The sequence below is a fragment of the Panthera uncia genome, chromosome C2 (genome assembly GCF_023721935.1).
Source record: "Panthera uncia isolate 11264 chromosome C2, Puncia_PCG_1.0, whole genome shotgun sequence".
Taxonomy (NCBI): Eukaryota; Metazoa; Chordata; class Mammalia; order Carnivora; family Felidae; genus Panthera; species Panthera uncia.
In genome coordinates, this window is record NC_064810.1 from 52,893,529 (window position 1) to 52,899,528 (window position 6,000).

Below are 6,000 nucleotides of genomic sequence, written 5' to 3' on the forward strand. Positions count from 1 at the left end.
GTCAAATCCTCTTTGTGGTGATGCTACAGACCTTAACCATGTGTGGCACTTTGTCACCAAGCTCACGGGGCATTACTACTTTTGTCCTGTCTCATGAAGTGCTTTAACCACCACTTGATAACTGTCCCTCCTGACATCAAAGCAATCCTGGAAGGGCAGTGAATGTAATGGCCCACAGCAGGTTGTAACTCAGGCTGGACCATGAAAGTGTCCATCCTCTTGCACATCATGACTTATCTAAGCAACCTCCTTCTCAGGAGTTGATGAGGCTGCTGAATACAAGATGGGTTCTATCTTTCTGCAACATCATAATTTTAAGGATCAGCTAAGTGTGGAGTTTCCAGGGGCCATCTTGACACCATATGAAGACAGTCTGAGAATAAAACCGAGGAGAGGGAAGCACAGCATGACTTAGAGTTGTGCCATCTAATAGATTAGCCACCAGCCACATGTGGCTTTTTACACTTGAATTCATTAAAATTAAATTGAAACATTCATTTCCTTAGTTGCTATTAGCCACACTTCAAGTGCTCAATAATTGCATGGACTATTGTATTGAACAAAGCATTTTATTGGACAGCATGATCTTGAGGGAGAAACAGAGTCCTAATTTCATCCTTTAAATCTCTGCATCTAGCTTTGCCTAAAGCTTGATCCACGTTAAATTCTATTTTGGTTTAAGCTAAAATAATGAAAGCTTGTTTAAGTTGTATTTCTGACCTCTGAAAAATTTTATGTGTACAAACTAGCCCTCAGGCCTATTGCCCAGAATCAGAGTCAGGAAACAGACAACAACCTTCTCACATTTTCCCAATTTCTTCCCATGATCTTTCCTGACAAGACTCAGCCTTACCCTGTCCTTGAGAACACACACACACACACACACACACACACACACACACACACCACAAAAAGAGATCAGAGGGCAGGGGGGTTGATAGATGTCACCACAAAGCCAGCCTCTACTGTCAAAGATAAACAAAACCAGACATCAGTTAAAGCAGTGAAAACAGATTTTATTCAGTAAATACTGACAGTAGGGGAAAGAGCCAAGCTCTACTTTAATTTGCACAGAGATGACTGGGCATTTTTCTTAATTGAAGTAGAGCTGACATATAATATATAAGTTTCATGTGTACAATAGTGATTTGACATTTATATATATTATAAAATGCTCACAACAATAAGTGCAATCACCATACGAAGTTATTACAATATTATTGACTGTATTCCCTATGCTGTACTTTTTATCCTTGTGACTTATTTATTTTATTACTGGAATTTTGTACCTCTTAATCCCCTCCACCTATTTTGTTCATTCCCCACCCACTCCTCTCTGACACTAACAGTTTATTCTCTGTGTTTATGAGGTTGTTACTGGGTTTTTTGTTTTTTTGTTTTGGTGTGTGTGTGTGTGTGTGTGTGTGTGTGTGTGTGTGAAGGGTTGTGTTTATGTTGTTTATTTACATTCCACATGTAAGTGAAATCATACAGTATTTGTCTTTTTCCACCGGACTTATTTCACTTAGCATAATGCCCTCTAGGTCTATTCATGTTGTGACAAATGGCACAATTTTGTTCTTTATTATGGCTGAAATGTATTCTATTGTGTATATATAGTCTTACACAATAGTCTTTATCCATTCATGTATCAATGGACACTTTGGTTGTTTCCATATCTGGCTATTGTAAATAATGCTGTAATCAACATAAGGGTGCATATATCTTTTCAAAATAGTGTTTTTATTTTTGTTTTCTTTGGGTAAATACTCGTAAGTGGAATTCTAGATTGTGCGATATTTCCATTTTTAATTTTTTGTGGAACCTCCATAATGTTTTCCATACTTGCTGCACCGATGTACCTTTGCACCAACAATGCACAAGGGTTCCCTTTTTTCCACATCCTCACCAATATTTGTTTTTTTCTTGTCTTTTGGACACTAGTCATTCTGACTAGTATGAGGCAATATCTCATTGTAGTTTTGATTTACATTTCCCTGATGATTAGTGATGTTGAGCATCTTTTCATTTGTCAGTTCTTTTGCCCACTTTTTAATTTTTGTACTTTGTATTTTTGATGTTGAGTTGTACAAATTTTGGATATTAACCTCTTATTGGATATATTATTTGCAAATGGCTTCTCCCATTTAGTAGGATTGGGCATTAAGGGGAGAATGAGGGTGTAGAGAAGGGAACCAAGTGGGGACTCAAAATTACAAAGGGCTGGCGGTGCAAATGTGATTAGGCCAGCCAACTGTCTCTGCTACCTGACAATTATGAAGTTAGGATTTTTTCCTTCCAAAGAGACTGGGGGAAAAAAAAGTCCTCTTTTTCCTGATGATTGCATTTCAAAGGAATGACTTTTAGGTCCTTGAGAAAGATACTCCTAAATTGTAGAAAATAACATTCACATCACAAAGGGTCAGAGAAAGGATTTACAATTATAAGGCTTTTTTAGTAAATGCTGTAAGAAAGCAAGATCAGGTGTTGCCTATAACAAACAGTATATTCTAAGCCCTGAGTTTTTCCAGATAGAAGGTCTGAAAGAAGCAGGGTTGTCCCAGGGACATAAGACCTTAGGTACTAGAAGCCATATTAAAGTTTGGCCAAGTCTTTCGGTCAATGGAATGTTCAATGGAGTATTCATGTCAAGAGTTTTTTTTTTTTTTTCAGTTCTCACTACCTAGATTTTTCCAGAATGCACTGCAAAACATAACCTATGTAATTTGGGGTGACTGAGTGGATCAGTCGGTTAAGCATCCAAGTCTCAATTTTGGCTCAGGTCGTAGTCTCACCATTCATTGGTTTTGAGCCCCGTGTTGGGCTCTGTAATGACAGCAAGAAGCCTGCTTGGAATTCTCTCTCTCTCTCACTCTCTGCCTCTCCCATGCACATGCGCATTCTCTCTCTCTCAAAAGTAAATAAATAAACATTAAGAAACAAAAACAGGGGCGCCTGGGTGGCTCAGTCAGCTAAGGGTCTGACTTGGTTTCAGCACAGGTCATGATCTCAGTTTTGTGGATTTGAGCCCCACATCGCCTGCTTGGGATTCTCTCTCTTCCTCTCTCTCTGCCCCTCCTCCACTCTCACTGTCTCTGCTCTCTCAAAATAAATAAATAAACTTTAAAAGTCAAAACCCAAAAAACATAACTTATGTAATTTAACGCACAAGGCAATCCTCTCAAATCCATATCATTATTCCCATTTTACAGGTAAGAAAACAAAGTTCAAAGGACTTAAATCATTTGTCCAGGTCACATACTAATAAGTTAAAAAGCATATTAGAACCTAGAATTCTGTGACTGAAGATTGTGTTTTTCCTCACATTACCCATAACTTTGTCTCCCTGGTGACCTCCCTAATTTTTCATGCATTTTTCTGTAACTAGTTTTTACAGAAGTGCCCTTGCCTTTAAATGACAAAGCCCGTAAGATGTGAATGGGGGTGGGGAGAAGCCCTCACAAAATGTCAGAAACTTGTGATTAACAGGCAGCAGGTTTACAAACTGAAAGTGTTCGACTCACATCCATTGTCATCTCAGCAAATGGCTTGGCCCCAAAGTTGCTGAAAGGGGAAATTTGATTATCTTTACTTCCCCAGAAGACTGATAAATCGAATTCAGACTGCTATTGTTCCGGATACAGCCTGAATCTTCCATAGGATTTTAATCAGCAGCAGCATTATGTAGCATATGGGAGCTATTTGGCTGAAAGGAAACTCCAACTGTCACTGGTACATCCGCCCAACATGAAAGGAAAATAATAATATGGAATAATGGGACCTTGTTATCTACAGCACAGCCTCCCTCCGAGGAACTCTGTGGTTTACTCCACTACATCTTCACAACATCCTATTAGATAGGTCGGAGAACTACTTGACTATAATCCTGAATGCTTACTGGCTGATTCTACCAACATTTTAATCTCTTTCAAAGCCTTTTCTCTATCTGCATCTATAAATCCTATCTCCTCTCGCCTTTGGATCTCTTCTGTTCTCTTTAGTGTAATGAATAAACCTTCAACTATCCCTCCCCATTTACACTGCTCTATCCTTCACTCCTTTTTCTTGCTACTTTTTTTTTCCCTTTCCTACCCTCATTTTATCAAGGCCTAAGTGGGAAATCAGTGCTCTTGGAGTGACTAGTCTATAACTCAATTATATCATCCTATTAGACTACAGTGATGATCAAATGTAAAGGTCACTTCACTTATTCACTCCCAAAGCTTTACTGAATATGTTTATTTCAAAGTTCAAAGTTAATACAGGGTCCTTTTCTTGAAGCATGAAAAAGAAACAACTAATAACAATGCATAGGATAAGTGTCATCATCTTACTGAGCCCATTAAAGTACAGGAGAAACACAGAAGGCTACCAACGCAGTGTCTATGGTAGCTTGTCCCTAGAGCCTTCAAGTCTGGTTCCAGAGCCAAGCTCACAAACCAAACTTCAGGCTTCTTTTTATATCCCTCTCCCCTCTCTTAACCTTTCTTGACATGCTTCAATTCCTATACATTCAGATAGGCTGTGAAAGACACAAGGGATTGCTTAACAATCTTATAAACACCCAAGAATGGCATTGACAAAACTGACCCATTAAATGATGAATCAGCATTTTATTTTTAGTAACCTAGGAGTCAAGCCTAAAGCTCTTGGCATACATATTTTCCAAGCAGGAAATGTGAAGAATGAACCACTGGTGCTATTAGGAAGCAAAACAGGATTTTGAAATAGTGTCAAGACCCTCTTGACAGCTTTGTATTTTGTCCAAAACGTGGAATCCAATGTGGTGAGCTAGTAAATGTCAGTTTTAAACCCTTGGGTAAGAAAGACAGACTTTATCATATGACAGAGAGAAGGATAGTTGAAAGTAGAAATGGCCAAGAATGACAATTCCAGTGCAGGCCCATGTCAGATGTGATTTCCTTCCCCTGTCCCTAGGCCTACTTACCTAACTTCAAAAGTTCAACTTCCAGAAGTGACAGGAGCTGGTTTCTTTATCATGGTAGTACCATCAAAATGCTGAAGTCATGAAAGGGATGCCTAAAAACAAAACACAAAACAAACTAAACTAAATAAAAACTAAACAAACTAAAAACAAAACAAAACAAAAAAACCTCTTTCATTAGCATCAAACCCTGAGAAGGATCAGGCAGCAGAACAATTCTGGCTGTCTCAGATAAGTCTTAGATAAGACTCTAAGCACTTGGGATTCTCAAAGGAGTGATAATGTTGTTGAGGTTTTACAGTAAGCATAATAATTAAGTAGTAAATGGGCTCAAGGTAAAACTGTAATATAATCCATTAAGTTAAACTGTAATATAACCCATTAAGTTTTTTTTTAATTTAAAATGTAATTTTATCCCCTTTTTTCTTTGTATAAATACAAATACCTGGGACAAAGTAGATGTTAAATAAATGTTTGTTGCATGCATGAATGAATAAACAAATGAATAGGCATTTTTGAATGCTCCAAAACAAGATTGAAAATCATTTGCTTAAAGAATTATAAAAATAAAAGACTATTATATTCAAAAGCCATACACAGGGAACTAATGAAAGTACTATATAAAAAAGTTCCAAACCCACATATTAACCTGCCAACAAGTTTGTTAATCTTGATTTGCACTAACAACACTATTATTGCATAATTGATATTTATTAGGCTAACTGGCTGACTGCTTCAACAAATACTCCCAAAAGTGTCACTGTCTTCATAAAATAGAATTTTCTTTCTTGCTTATGTCAGGTGTGGAATTTGGGGCAAAGAGCTCCGCACGATGAAGTCATTCAAGGACCCTCATCTTTTTAATCTATTGGTTCTTCTACCCTCATCACCTCAAAGTTGTGGGCTGAATTCCCTACATTCAGCCAACAGATGATGGAAGGGAAAAAGCATATGACCAGTGGTATGGAGAGTTTTGTGGTCCAGGCATGGAGATGAGCACATCATCTCTGCCCACATTACACTAGCCAGACTCAGTACTTGACTTTAAGTCTGAA

At 37.9% G+C, this 6,000-nt stretch overlaps 1 long non-coding RNA gene across 2 annotated transcripts in view; it reads right to left on the bottom strand.

Annotated features, from left to right (window-relative positions):
* The window catches only part of LOC125920915 (uncharacterized), a 162,024-nt gene extending 156,981 nt beyond the window's left edge, over positions 1-5,043 (bottom strand). For both annotated transcript variants that reach the window (XR_007457247.1, XR_007457246.1), the window contains exon 1: positions 4,949-5,043. This is a non-coding gene — a long non-coding RNA (uncharacterized LOC125920915). The remainder of the gene's footprint in view (positions 1-4,948) is intronic.
* Between the last annotated feature and the right edge of the window lie 957 nt (positions 5,044-6,000).